A 14,407-nucleotide genomic window follows, 5' to 3' on the forward strand; every position below is an offset into this window, starting at 1 on the left:
AGAGGACAACCAATGATTCAGCCAAGCTTTGCTCATGTGAGTTATGGAAGAATATTACTCAGGTTGAACTGTTATAAATGGAGGGAAAGAGGTAGATTGTAAAACAAAAATAAATTTGAAAGAGACAAACTTACAAGTTCTGTGTGAAGTAGAACTCTACAAACATATTACCTATAATATATATAGATAGATAGATTTATAGTATGTAGACAAATACACATAGAAAAGTGTGACAAATTTCTGTTTAAAAATCTAGTAGAAAGTTGTAATATTACAGCTCAGAAGCTAGAGAAAGAAAGAAAGAATCTTTATTGGGTACTATCACAGGCAAAATACTTTGCACACTTGATCTTATTTCAATCTTTCTGAAGACCCTATGAGGATTATAGCTGAGGAGACGAAGGCCCCATGCAGTTAAATAATTTTCCAAAGTTTACTCACAAGAAGCAGGGAGGCTGGAACACAAGGCTAAGTCTGCAACTCTTCATTGCTTGTTTCCCCACTACACCTCCTGACTTTAAAATACATTGATGGTTTCCCCCACTACTGCAATAGATTTGTGTCTCAACTCCAGTTGTTCTCAACAAAGAGCCACAAGACTGAGAATCTGGACCAAGTTTTATTTTTCATTAAATGGAATTATGAGAATAAACAAGAAATACTGCTAACGTAAAATACAATGCACCCTTCTGCTCAGGAATGAGTCTGAAATCCAAGGAAAAACCAAACCAAGCCACAACTAATCACTAGCTATTTTTTTGGCTGAAGCAATGATAGAAGGATTACTTACTGTTGATGCTCTACTCATGGGGCTGAGGCAGAGCCTGGAGAACTCTTGTATCTTTTACTGGAACAGCAATTCTCCTGTACCAGAGACAGAAAGATCTCTTTTGTTTGTAAGACCAACTACTTGGGTTACCTTATCACGACTCTATCAGGATCTAGGAAGTATAATCTTAATGTAATTGTGAAATGAAGATGTAATTTGAGGATCCTCCATTACGTTGTAGAGTTTCCTCTACATGACTTAAAGTATTTTGTGAACAGTAACTAAGTTATTTTATAATTGACAGAAATCCTGTCTCCATCTATTCTCTGACAAATTACCCTAGCCAATATATATATTTTAAAACCTTTGGACATAAATCAAATTGATAAAGATATTTTAAACAGAAAAACTGAGCACTCCCCAAATGTTTCTAGATCCTTTCAAAGAATAGAACTGATAAAATATGTCTATTTTATACGTCATAAGTCTAACTTTACTTGACCTCCTCAGCCTTGTCTTCATGTTCTTTCTTTTATACTGAAAACCCTGCTTCCTGACATAACTAACATTATGACCCATTTATTCTTCTGTAACATTTACCAGGCTACATGAGGGTGTCAGCTCTACCTTCATATTATTTGACTTGGTAAAAGTCAGTGGCACACGTTCTGATCCTCAAAAGTAAGAGAATCACTCCCAGATGTTTGGGGATGGTCTTTGGGGTTTGGACTCAGCAGACCTCAGCACACCCAGGTGGGACTCCCAGCTCTCCCAGGTCTACTGAGGTTGCACAATTCTTTTCTAATGTGGTTTAGCCGCAGTCAGAGATCAGGCTTCCCTGAAAGACATGGACATCGTCATCGTCGGTCTCCCTGGAAGGAGGCTGAACGAACGACCACAGGCAATGAGAATTCTGACTCACTCACTGGCTGAAGTCACTTAACCTCTCTGAATGTCAATGTGTTCACCTGTGGGGTTATACCAACCACAACACGTTTGTGTGGATTAAATAAAATCTTTAAAGTAAAAGCAATTCTGTTAGTGTGGAAGCCAAGTAACTATAGGTGAGAAGTTGCACTTGCCTAGAAATCTTTCTACAAACTATATCTATATTTTTTAAATGAGTGACTTAACCCTTAACTTTACAAAAGTAACTTGGTTCAAAGCTTCCTGAGCATGGGCACTGTTTATTTTTTGTTCATCCCAGAAATCTCAGGGTCTAGCACATTGACTGGCACAGCACAGGATCTCAAAGTCATAGCTTCTGAGTAAGAAGAAACATCCATCAATCATCAGTTATTTATTGATTGCTTACAATGCACATGTGTGTGGAGCAGATGGGAAGTATATGGCTGCTTTACTGCTCTATTGAAAGCTCTGTGAAAACAGTAAGCCCACCTAACTGGCTCAGCTCTTTCTCTATAGATCTATAGTATCCAAAACAGTTTCTGGCATAATATAGATGCTAATAAATATGGATGGAGTGAACGAGTACTTCTATCAAGTGTCTATGAAGGTCGTAGGGAGAAAACATACATTAAAATTTTGAGAACCACTCACTCCCAATCTGTAGGTCTTGGGGATACAGAGGTGGAAGGCTTTCAAGGGGAACAGAAGGGCTTCATAGAGGAGGTAGGAACCCGTGACTATGATCACAGGAATAGGCTTTTGGGAAGTGGAAAAGAAGCAGGACGGTCATCTCTGAGGGGAACAGCAGGTGCAAACACAGAGAAGTGGGTGCAAGAAGGGTGTGCATGGAGAGAGATGTATAGCAACAGGGCCACTCCACAGCATTCCCTGGAGGAGCCTTTGTCCCTGATGGAGATCTTACTCTGTTCTGTCCTGGATTGATGGATGGGACCAGCCATTTACATTCTCTCAATCTCAGCAGTTCTATGACATCCTAGTTGTAGCACTTATCACAGAGGGTCATGTATATGACAGTGTCTCTAAGATTTCTGAAACATGAAAATTGCCATTTGAAACCCTTAAATTGTTTTCTGTCTCTCAGGCTTAAATTTGCATTTATCATTGTAGAAGAGTGTCTCTTTTTCCATGGAAATCACTTCAAGGATTTCTTAGATACTAAAACGTTAAACAAAGTTCCACCCAAAGACCCTGGAGAAAATGCAAACCTTGACCCACTTGAATGCAGGTGTTTTAGGCAGACAGCAAGTTATACTAAGCCATGCAGCTGACCATTCTGTAGCTCTGGGGGAAGAAATTATGTTTTTATTGTATATATATATATCAATTTACTTTAGAGTTAGGAGTGTTCTTCGGAATCTATTGCTAGAGATGTAGAATACTGCTGTGAGGACATGTAGGCACATGCTTAACCTCCTTCCATTGAAACAAAGGCAGTGGAACTCAAATGTACTGGGTTTGATACAATACAACATAGATATAATTTTTTGAGATGCAAAATGTGATGTCATTTAACACCAAATAAAGTACTGAGGTTGCACAATTCTTTTCTAATGTGTTTCTAACTCTGAAGGTGACTCTAAGCTCCATGAGGAAAGACAGCTATGCTGGAGGGAAGAAAAACCGTTTTCATTTCTCTGGTCCTCACTGCATTCAAGACCTGGATCCCTGAAGAGCAGACGTGCTCAGGGTACCATCTACGGGAGGAGATGGAGTGTCCCATCGTTCTAGCCCCACATGGTTGTCACAGGCGAGGTAAGGCGGCGGGCCACTGCCATTGGTTGTCGCCCACACTGTAGTTAAGAGTGTAGACTCTGGGGCTTCCCTGGTGGTACAGTGGTTGGGGGTCCGCCTGCCGATGCAGGGGACGTGGGTTTGTGCCCCGGTCCGGGAAGATCCCACATGCCGTGAAGCGACTAGGCCCGTGAGCCACAACTACTGAGCCTGTGCATCTGGAGCCCATGCTCCGCAACGGGGGAGGCCGCGATAGTGAGAGGCCCGCGCACCGCAATGAAGAGTGGCCCCCGCTTCCTGCAACTAGAGAAAGCCCTCGCACAGAAATGAAGACCCAACATAGCCCAAAATAAATAAAGAAAAAAAAAAAGAGTGTAGACTCTGAAGTCAGATGGCCTGAATTCAAGTTCTGACTTGATCCTTTGCTATTGGATCAAGGTGGGCAAGTCACTTTACCTCTCCATGCTTCGTTTTTTTATGTATTAGAATAAGGATAACAATAGCATCTGCCTATACGATGATGGGCGACTGAGGTAATACATGCAAGTCTCCCTTACTATGCTCAATTTCTTCTTGCTATAGTACATATCATGTTATAATCTATAGCTTTTTAATTTTAATTTTTTACTGAAGTATAGTTGATTTATAGTGTTTCAGGTATACAGCAAAGTGATTCAGTTATACATACATATTCTTTTCCATATTCGTTTCAATTATAAGTTATTATAAGATATTGCGTATAGTTCCCTGTGCTATACAGTAAATCCTTGCTGTTTATCTGTTTTATATATAGTACTCTATCTGTTAATCCCAAATTCCAAATGTATCCCTCCCCCCCTTCCCCTTTGGGAACCATGAGTTTGTTTTCTATGTCTGTGAATCTATTTCTGTTTTGTAAATAAGTTTGCTTGTACCATTATTTTAGATTCCACATATAAGTGATATCATGTGATATATGTCTTTCTCTGTCTGACTTACTTCACTTAGTATGATAATCTCCAGGTTCATTCATGTTGCTGCAAGTGGCATTATTTCATTCTTTTTATGGCTGAGTAATGGACAAAGACGATGTGGTATACATACATATATATATATACATATAATGGAATATTACTCAGCCATATAATCTATAGTTTTATATGCTTTGGAAATATAAACACAGTGCAGGGATTTTTGATTAATCACTAATATAAACTTTTTTGTATTACTCATAGTACAGTGCCCAGCCCACAGCAGGTGCTTAATAAATGTTTCTTGACTGCATAAAGCACTTAGAGGATGCTCAACAAATGTAAGTGGTCATTATCATTGCTCTTTCTTCCCTTCTGTTACTCAGAGTGTCCAGGAAAGTCTTGTACCTCTGAGCCTGGTCTCTGGTGTGTGTGGGACAACACAGAGCAACCTATTTCATGGTTGAGACACAATGGCCCTACCACCTCCACGGTGGCACTGTCCTGCCTGCACCACAGGAGAACCACTGGAAATCACAGAAGCCCCACTATGGAATTTTGTCCAGTTTATAAGCCAGCAAAGTCTGGACATTTATCTTATACAAGGTAAGAGGTGAAAAAAGAAAGCTAATGCTACTTTATTTTTTTTCTACCAGGGATGTAGAGCGTATCCCAATAGTGTTACAAGGAGAGAAGTTTACTTCTTATCTCCGGTGGCAGATGTTTTGTCTCACCTTTGAGATAACAAGACAATAGATAATGATAATATCAATAATGACAAAAGTGTAGCCGATAGGATACTCCTCTAAGCCCTTCACGTGCATTATCACATTTAATCCCAACAAGTCGAAGTTAGGTAGTCATGTGATCATTTTAGATGAGGAAACTGAGGCCCAGGAGGTGCAGTGATGTGCCCACTGTCGCTCAGTGAGGAAGGCACAGGAAGAGGAAGCAGACCATGTGTGTGGCTCATAAACACAGTATTACACTGACTCTAAATCTATGCATGGGTCCAGCTTTTGAAGGCGGGTGATGGTGAGGGAAAGGCATGTAAATCACTACTCACAGAACAGGGCTTTAGGAGGTAGGGTAAGAGGCCCTGAGTGTGGGGAACTGAACACGCCTAGGAAACTAAGAGGTTTTCTAGAAGCGGTGACATTTCCTAGAGACAGCAGGATGGAAGCAACAGTATTTCATAGGCCAAGAACATGCACACAGGGGAAGTGAAGAGGTTCCACAGGCAGCAGCATGTCAAATACAGAGATGTGAAAGATGTTGTTGCTTCCAGGGGATGCTGAAATGGACAACTGGCCTTTATTTCGGTCTGGGCTGTCTAAATGTTTATGTGCATAGAAATCACCTTTGAAGCTGTTGAAAAATGCAGTTTCCTGGGACTTATTAGGTCCAAGGACAGAGCTCAGGAGTCTCATTTTAGCAAGAACTCCAAGTCCTCTGATGATATCCTGTGGATCACATTTCGGGAAATGTGGCTATTTATGGCTTTTAGGAAAGGATAAAATAAGGAATGTGGTCAGATCCCTGTTTTATAAAATCCCTCTCATGGGGCATGAAGGATGCCCTACAAGAGAAGAGCTGAGTCAGGGGAGCTCCTAGAAGGCTGACCCAAGAGTCCAGGTGAGAGAGGCAAGTGCCTGGACCCATGCAGGGCTGAGGAGGTAGGGGGTCTCAGGGAAGCAGGCTCAGAGCTACGGGCGGCTTCCCTTGTCTGAGAGTCTTCATTCAGTCAAGTCATGACCACTGGCTGGGGCAGTGGGCAGGAAGGTTGGTATCTGCTAGAAGAAAACTCCATGTCTACAACAGGAATGAAATATGCCCTGGAACAAAAGGCGCTGACATGCAAGCAGGTTAATTCAATCAGCAGTATTTTGAGAAGGAGAGTTGTTCAACTTTCATGACATTTCAACATTCTGATAACATTCTGAGATATTTCACAGGCACCCTTGATTAACTCAACAGTAGGCAATGCCAAAGAGGAGGCACCACATCATCATTTCAAAGGACTCAATATCTACAGAGAACGTACTATGGTGGTTAGAAACAGTGGCAGGGGCAAAAATGGCTTGGATTCAGCAGGCCCTTTGGGGTGGCAGTGATGGAAGAGAATAACACAATTAACGATGCAACTGGGTTCTAGGTGAGGCCCAGGTAAAACTTTACAAGTGTTCAGAGGTAGGAGAGATGGCTCCTGGCTGGGATGATAATCCAAGAGGCTGTGGGTCTTGGAAGAGGGACCTGGTGGTGCACACAGAGATTAGATAGGGAAGAGGTTTTAGGCTGAGGAAATAGCCTGAGAGCATGACTAGGGATAGCCAAATGGGGATTGAAGAAATAGGGCACAGAAGCTCACATAAAGTGAAGCTTAGGGTTCATAAATGGGTGAAGGACTGGAAAAAACAAGTAAGACAAACTGCATTTACTGAGCACTCACCACGTGCTGGGAGTGCTCTAAGTGCCTTGAATGTATTGACTCCGAATCTTATGGGATGGCTCTTAAGCCTGCCAGACAGAAGGGTTGAAGGCCTTGAACACTGGGCTAATAAGCTGGGATTTATGCCTCAGGGTGGTGATCTCAAACTGCTTGGCACTGCCCTCGTGTTCCATGGAGGTGCTTTGGAGGTGCTCTGGGGCGTGAGGAAGGGAATCCAAAGGGCAAAGGCCCCCCACTTCTAAAGTCTAAACTAAACATGACCTGCTCTCAGCGATTTGATTTTCTAGGCTCCTAAGTAAGGTTTTGCTTGGAGAAAATATTACTCTCATAATTTTTTAAGTCTGTAAATTATTTGGAGTAGTGGAATGTCATGATAAAAGTTGAACACATAAACACAAGATGAATCTAGGAGTATGTGTAGGATGAGGATGACCTAAAGGGGAAAGTCAGCTTAAAAGTTTTTTAAATAGTCCAGGGCCTCCCTGGTGGCGCAGTGGTTGAGAGTCCGCGTGCCAATGCAGGGAACATGGGTTTGTGCCCCGGTCCGGGAAGATCCCACATGCCGCGGAGCGGCTGGGCCTGTGAGCCGTGGTCGCTGAGCCTGCGTGTCCAGAGCCTGTGCTCCGCAACGGGAGAGGCCACAACAGTGAGAGGCCCGCGTACCGCAAAAAAAATAAAAATAAAAATAAAAATAAATAAATAGTCCAGGCAACAGATACTAGAACCCAGTGCTGGGGCAATGACAGTGGTTATGGATGGATCTAGAGGGAAGGCACAGGTGGGCTCCAGATGACTTGGAAACTGAGTGGGGAGTGCAGAGAAGGAGGAGAGGGGACAGGATGGCTCTGATGTGAGCAGACCAAGCAGTGTGCAAGGGATGAAGGGAGGAGCTCAGGTCTGGGTGTGATCAAGTCCCGTCTCATCATGCTTCCCAATCTTCTCTCTGTTGCAGAGGAGTCAGCTCTACCACTGGGAAGGACTCTGCGGTGATTCTACGCCCAGCATGGCATTTCTGATGAAGTAAGGATTTGATAAATCTGTACTGACTTAATTTCACTATCCCATGACATCATCTCAAGCTCAAGTTTTAGACAAGGTAGAGACAGAAGGTGCCTTTGCTTTTGACTTGAAATAGATGGAGGAAATGAGACAAGCTTCCAGGCAGCTCTTGGGGCATGGGTTCATAAGGCAGAGTGGTGCATCAGAGAAAGCAATGGATTTTGCAACTAGAGGGACTTAGTTTCCAATCTTGCCTTGTCCATTTTCAGATGTGCCACTTTGGGAAAGTTTTCTTAACTGTTCAGTATCTGTTTTTGCATTTTTTTTAACGAGGGAAATAATATAAGTCCTCCTAAAATGTTCTGATAATACACCATGATAATTTATGTAATGCTCAGAATACTGCTTGGGTATTCAGCAAGTGCCATGAAAATATTAACACTGACACCCCCACCAGACCATTCCAGAAGTAGTTCCACTCATACCCCTATCTGTGTCCAAGGTCATACAGATTAACATACTTAAGGAGTGTTTGTGTATATGGAAGGCTAACTAGGTAAATTAATGGTAACATCCATGATATTCTCTAAAGTGGGTGTAAAGGTGATAAATCCACTACGCCACGCTGTGAATGAAGGTTACAGTCAGCTCAGTAGGGGAAAGAGGTAAAACCCTCACAGATGAGAGAGCCCCACCAAGGGCGTGGCATTTTATGATAGGTGCCATGTGGGAGGTCAGAAATCTCAGAGAACTGAGGTCATTTCATGAAGTGCTTTGTCTTTATTTTTTTGCATAAGTATTTAGGATTTTTAGTATACTTCGGGTGTGATTTTTTTTCCTTCACTTTTGTTTTTTGAAGAAGGGTATATATATCAATATATATGTATATAACTTGATTTTGTAAAAAAAAAAAACAAAAGAAAAGGCCCAGCTTCTTGAATTAAAAACAGTAATTGTGAAGCACTCAGAGGCAAAGTCAAATACTGAGGATTAATACCAATGCCATTTGTAATTTGCATAGACTACAAAAGCAATCAATCTTGCATTGTTTTAACTTCAATGAGTACACAGCAGTTGATGACTTTGCCTGGGATAATCTTTTTCAAATGTTATTTTCAATTCAAAAGCGCCTTCCGAATAATACTGGATTTCCCTAGCATGACAATGGTATGCTGCCCAAGGAGGGCAGGTCTGCTGCGGAAGCAGGGAGCTCCTGGGCTACCACCAGGTGTTCCACATGAATGATGAGGAAGCAGGCATCTACTGAGGTTGTATTTTCTGTTTCTCCAGGCACAATCAAGGCCTGGCACCAACCCTGAAGGAGGGCAGATTTAGGATATTAACAGGTCCTTCTTTTTTTTTTTTTTTTTTTTTTTTTTTTTGCCGTACGCGGGCCTCTCACTGTTGTGGCCTCTCCCGTTGCAGAGCACAGGCTCCGGATGCGCAGGCTCAGCGTCCATGGCTCACCGGCCCAGCCGCTCCGCGGCATGTGGGATCTTCCCAGACCGGGGCACGAACCCGTGTCCCCTGCATCGGCAGGTCGACTCTCAACCACTGCGCCACCAGGGAAGCCCTAACAGGTCCTTCTTGTAGTTGTTGAAGCTAGCTTGTATTGGCTTGCAAGATTCAATTGCTACATATTGAGACATTCTGGGAGCTAGTTGTTGAACTGTTGGTAGCCTGAAACAGAACATGTGGGGGCATTTACACCAGGGAAATAGGCAAACTCTACAGTAAGTAGCCAGGAAAGAATTGAAACCCAGGTCTGCCTAAACACATACCCTCAGGATCAGAGATAATCTTGAGGAGCATTTGTTGTCAGTGAGATGGATCTGAGCAAAGGAGTCCATTACCAATCTCTGCACATGCTTGAACTTTCCATTTCTCTCGACTCTTGAACAGAGGAAACAGAGGAAAAGAAAAAGCCGTTCCTCCTTCTTCATCTCACTTAGGGGAAATAAAACCTGCATCATCACACTCAGCTTCCCTATGAAGTGCAGCTAGGTTCTACCATGGCCATTTTAATGAGTTATTTCTACATTTTGACAGATTTTCTCAGACTATGATCTACCTCTGAAGTGCAATAACATCCCAGATGGCATCTTCAATGAGGTATATGAATGGCCATTAATTCCAAATCAATATGATTACTCAGAGTGAGCTGTGTGTGTGTGCAGAGTGCATCTGTGGGTGTTCCCAACAGCAGGCTTGCATGATTTAGAGAGGAGAGAGTTGGAGATTCTTTGAGGAAGCAGCTGCAGAGTGGGGAAACGGTTAGCAGGATGGGAAGGGAAGAATGATGAACGTGAGTTATCTCGTATTCTATGGGGTGCACTTAATCCCCAAAGCAGAAACCGAAGAATCATTATTTATTCATTCACTTCTTCCTTATCTTTTGTCCAACAAATATTTTTGATTATTAATGGTACTATGTCATATGCTAAAAAGAGAAGAGTGAAAATGACACAGGTGGTCACTGCCCTGGGGAGTTACCATATGAAGGAGATGGTTATCAAACTAATTATTACACACATAATGATTTAATTTCAACTGTAATAGGTGCTCCAGTGGAAAACAATGTGATGCAACAAGACCAAATAACAGGGGATGCCACCTAGGCCTAGGTAATCAGATCAGACTTGCTGGAGGAAGTGATATTTAGCAGTGATTTGAAGGAAGAGGAGTTGACCAGATGAAGAGAGAAGGGTAAAGAGATCTAGGAAGATAAATGTGGATCAGAAAGGTTCTAGGTATGTTCAGGGAATGGAGAGAGCTGATGTGGCTGGTGTGCAGTGAGAAAAGAGGACCAGAGCCAGAGCAAAAGGCAGGGGGCAATCCTGCAAGGCCAGGTAAGTACTATCTGGTGGGGCATTTATCCTAAGTTCAAATAAATAGAGGTGATATGTTGAGGGTTTTGTTTTTAAAGTATATCTTGGGCTACTGGGGAAAATTGGAAAGAAACAGGAGAGGAACATGAGAAGATCCTGGATCCTTGAACTCACTCTCATCCATTCATTCACAAATTCCTAGACATTCCTTAATGTCTCTACAGCCTGTGCCCACTCTGCCATCCTAAAACATTCTCTAAGAGAGTGATGCACAAAAGTGTAGGCACTGACCAAACAATAGACGCAATTCTAGAAAAAGAACTTCTACTGGTTTACCAAATCTTGATTTCCTTTTTCCTTATGCTGCATGACACACAGATGCAGATTTGCAGTGCCTTCCACAGACTGTTCCTGAATTTGTTTCTGTTATGTGTTTGGGGAATTAGGTTTGCAATTTTTAGTAAAGGACCTTGCTCTGCTTTCTTCCTCATATGCCCCTCCACTTAAAATATTTCAACTGTGGCCATTTGTTTAGAGAAGCAAAGGGTCTCTACTTATAGAAGGGATAAGTAAGTCTTAGCAGTCCATACGATGCATGTATTAAGTCAACAGACCTGCATCAGCGCTAGATTTGGGGGTCTAATGATGAAAAAGCTGTTCCCTGTCCTTGGGGAGCTCACCGTCTGATGGCCCATTCAATAATCCGATATGCAATGACATAAATGAAATGATAAAGAGATACGTGGGATCTTAGGGGAGTAGAGAGGAAGAAGCCAGGAACTCAGCCTTAGAATCTTTCTGGAAGTACCAAAGCCTGTGCTGAAGTTTAATTCAGGAGTAGGGGTTAGCCATGGGAAAAGTGATTGGAGATTAAGGAGGGGACCACTCCAGCCACAAACAGAGGTGTGGAGTCAATAGACCCCCAGTGCCCAAATCTCCACTGAAGCACATGATCAAATGCATTAAACTATGTGCCTTTATATCTGTTCTTTTCCCTGAGAGTGTCAGTTTCAGAAGAGCACAATGCCATTCCCTCCACGGCTGTACTTTGGGGCAATGTCTTATGACAGAAAGAGAGCAATTTGTGGGTCTCACAGAACTTGATTTGGTTCCCACCTCCCCCACTAGCTGTGTGACCTTGGACAAAGCCCTCTAAACTTTCAGCTTCAGTTTCCTCATCTGTGAAGTTGCACAGTAACGTTTGTGGTTGTTCACTTACACGAGATTCTCTAGGCAAGGTACCGATGGCAAGAAGACACTCAGTGGATGTTGAAATGGATTGAGGTCATTTGATGATACATGATCCAGCTAATATTTATGTTCAGATATTTTTTTCATGTTTCTGGTTGTGTAAGCACAGTCTTAGATTGAAAGCAGCCTTGTAAGTGATTTAAGCCTGAGAACCAACCTTGAGGCAGTTGCTTCATCTGTAAAATGGAGAACTCTGTTTAGGTGCCCTTCCACCTCTGAAACCTGAAAACTCTGGTTCAAATCCAACTCTAGTTAATGGAGCCACATGCTACTTCTTCCAGCATAGGGGTAAATCCATGTGGTCAGGGGACAAGAGGGACGCATTTACCAGGTAACTATTAACTTTTTATTGGGATCTTCAATGTAACGTTGGGTACACTGGGTAATTTCCTTTTTTACCATATGTCATTTGAATATCTATTTTCAATAGCAATGAAACTTAAAAAATGTCTCTCTAAATATTGGATATTGACAGTAATTGCTTGCAAAAAGGGGTTTTAGGTCATTTTGCTAACTGGTTTTACATAATTGATTTGGGAATGTTTTACAAACTTGAATTCTGACACTTGTACCCAGATGCAATTTATTTCATTGTATCCAGGAACTATCAATTTTAAGGTGTATCATTATTACATGTAATACTAAACAAGAAATATTTCTGCCAATTAAACTATGACACAGTGATTCCTTATCACTGTGAGTTTTTAAAAACTCACTGAAAGAGCTCTTTGAGACTTACTTAGACATAGATTTTGTCACATGTTACTCTTGTGCATTTATTTTAAAAAGTGAAATAAATTGGTCAAGGTCTTAATAAAGCTTCTTCATATTCAGAGTAAAAAATCTTCAGGGTCACTTTCGAATTCAGAGTTATTGATAGCTGGTCTTTCCCGTATCAAGACCACTGGTGATATAGCATTTCTTGAAAGAGGGAACCATTATTGTAATGGGGATTTCCCCCTAAACTATGGATCCTCATTCTGCGACTTTTAATACATATGAATAGGCAATGGCAATTACATCAAGACTCCTGCCTGCCAGACTGACAGCATTCTGATTTCAGAGAAGTTGACATGTGAAAGAAAAAAAAAGGTAAGTCAACGGTGTCTGAGAATTGCTGAAGAACAGTAAAAATATGGTGTAGAATGTACCTGGGATTCATCAACTGGTCTGGGCTTATTTTAATCACTCTGGACCTAGATGATTGTACAGTGATGAGCCAGGAGCCATATTTTCAACTCCAGGATCAGTATTTCACTTTTTGAAGTTAGAAAAGGTCCGTCATGACTGTTTTATTGTTCCTGTTAAAATTCCATTCTGGACCCCAAACTCTACAGCATCACTTAATGCTGATCAAATTACACCTTGGTGACATGCCCAGTGCCACATGACTCTTCCAAGAAAATGGGAACATTCATTTGGCAATAACAGAAACTACCAGAGTTCACATGATATTCCCCTTTGGTTTTATATTTTAACTCATCAATTTTCCCTTTCTATCTCACTTCAAAAATTGCTGCACAAATCTCTGGTGGAACTATGTGTGTTAGAAAGGCTTTTTCCTTACTTTCAGCTCCTACCATCTGTACTTCCCATTCTGCACCTGACATAACCAGGTAACTGATATGACCTGCAGAAAGGGACCTCTGGGAAGAGCCTGGGCATAACACGGCAGCCCCTAAAACTACAGCAATATTTCCCAGTGTCTCCCTGGTGAATTATCCATGGTTTCTAACTAGCAAGATAACTATATTCATTATAGCTTGCTCATCTATTCTTCTATATATTCAGCAAAACTTTATGGACCAGACTGTATATAGTTACCTGGGATATAGTGACATAAAGAAATATCCCTGCCTTCCATGAGTTCAGAATCTAGTGATAGAACATACAAGATAATCAAAGAAGTCAAAGCAGTGCTTTAAGAGCTAACATCAAGGTAAGTACAGGATATTACGAGAGTGGTGAAGGGGGCTGGGCCACTCAGATAATAATAAGAGGGGGAAGGGGATCAGTCCTAAGAGGGGAAATGTAACATGAAATAAACGTGTACACATTAGGTTCAAAAACAGAACAGAGAGATCCCATGTATGCCTCACCCAGTTCCCCCTATGGTGGCATCTCACATAACCATTGTGCATTATCAAAGCCAGGAAATCGGTATCAGCACAATACAACTACCAACATAGAAAAGGGAACCTTCTTACACTGTTGGCGGGAATGTAAATTGGTAGAACCACTATGGAGAACAGTATGGAGGCTCCTTAAAAAACTAAAACTAGAGCTACCATATAATCCAACAATCCCACCCCTGGGCATATAGCCAGAGAAAACCATCATCCGAAAGGATATATGCACCCCAGTGTACACTGCAGCACTACTTACAGTAGCCAAGACATGGAAGCAACCTAAATGTCCATTGACAGAAGAATGGATAAAGAAGATATGGTACATATATACAATGGAATATTACAAAGCCATAAAAAGAATGAAATCATGC

The 14,407-nt window shown here is 41.8% G+C and overlaps 1 long non-coding RNA gene across 6 annotated transcripts in view; it reads right to left on the reverse strand.

The window, feature by feature from the left end:
• The window catches only part of LOC308605650, a 541,064-nt gene that overhangs the window by 241,044 nt on the left and 285,613 nt on the right, over positions 1-14,407 (reverse strand). For 4 of the 6 annotated variants that reach the window (XR_014013724.1, XR_014013725.1, XR_014013726.1 and 1 more), the window contains one exon: positions 791-864. The exons of the other annotated variants lie outside the window; for them this stretch is intronic. This is a non-coding gene — a long non-coding RNA (uncharacterized lncRNA). The remainder of the gene's footprint in view (positions 1-790; positions 865-14,407) is intronic. 6 annotated transcript variants of the gene reach the window in all.

Source organism: Mesoplodon bidens (assembly GCF_964165515.1).
Source record: "Mesoplodon bidens genome assembly, chromosome: 18".
NCBI classification, from domain to species: Eukaryota; Metazoa; Chordata; class Mammalia; order Artiodactyla; family Ziphiidae; genus Mesoplodon; species Mesoplodon bidens.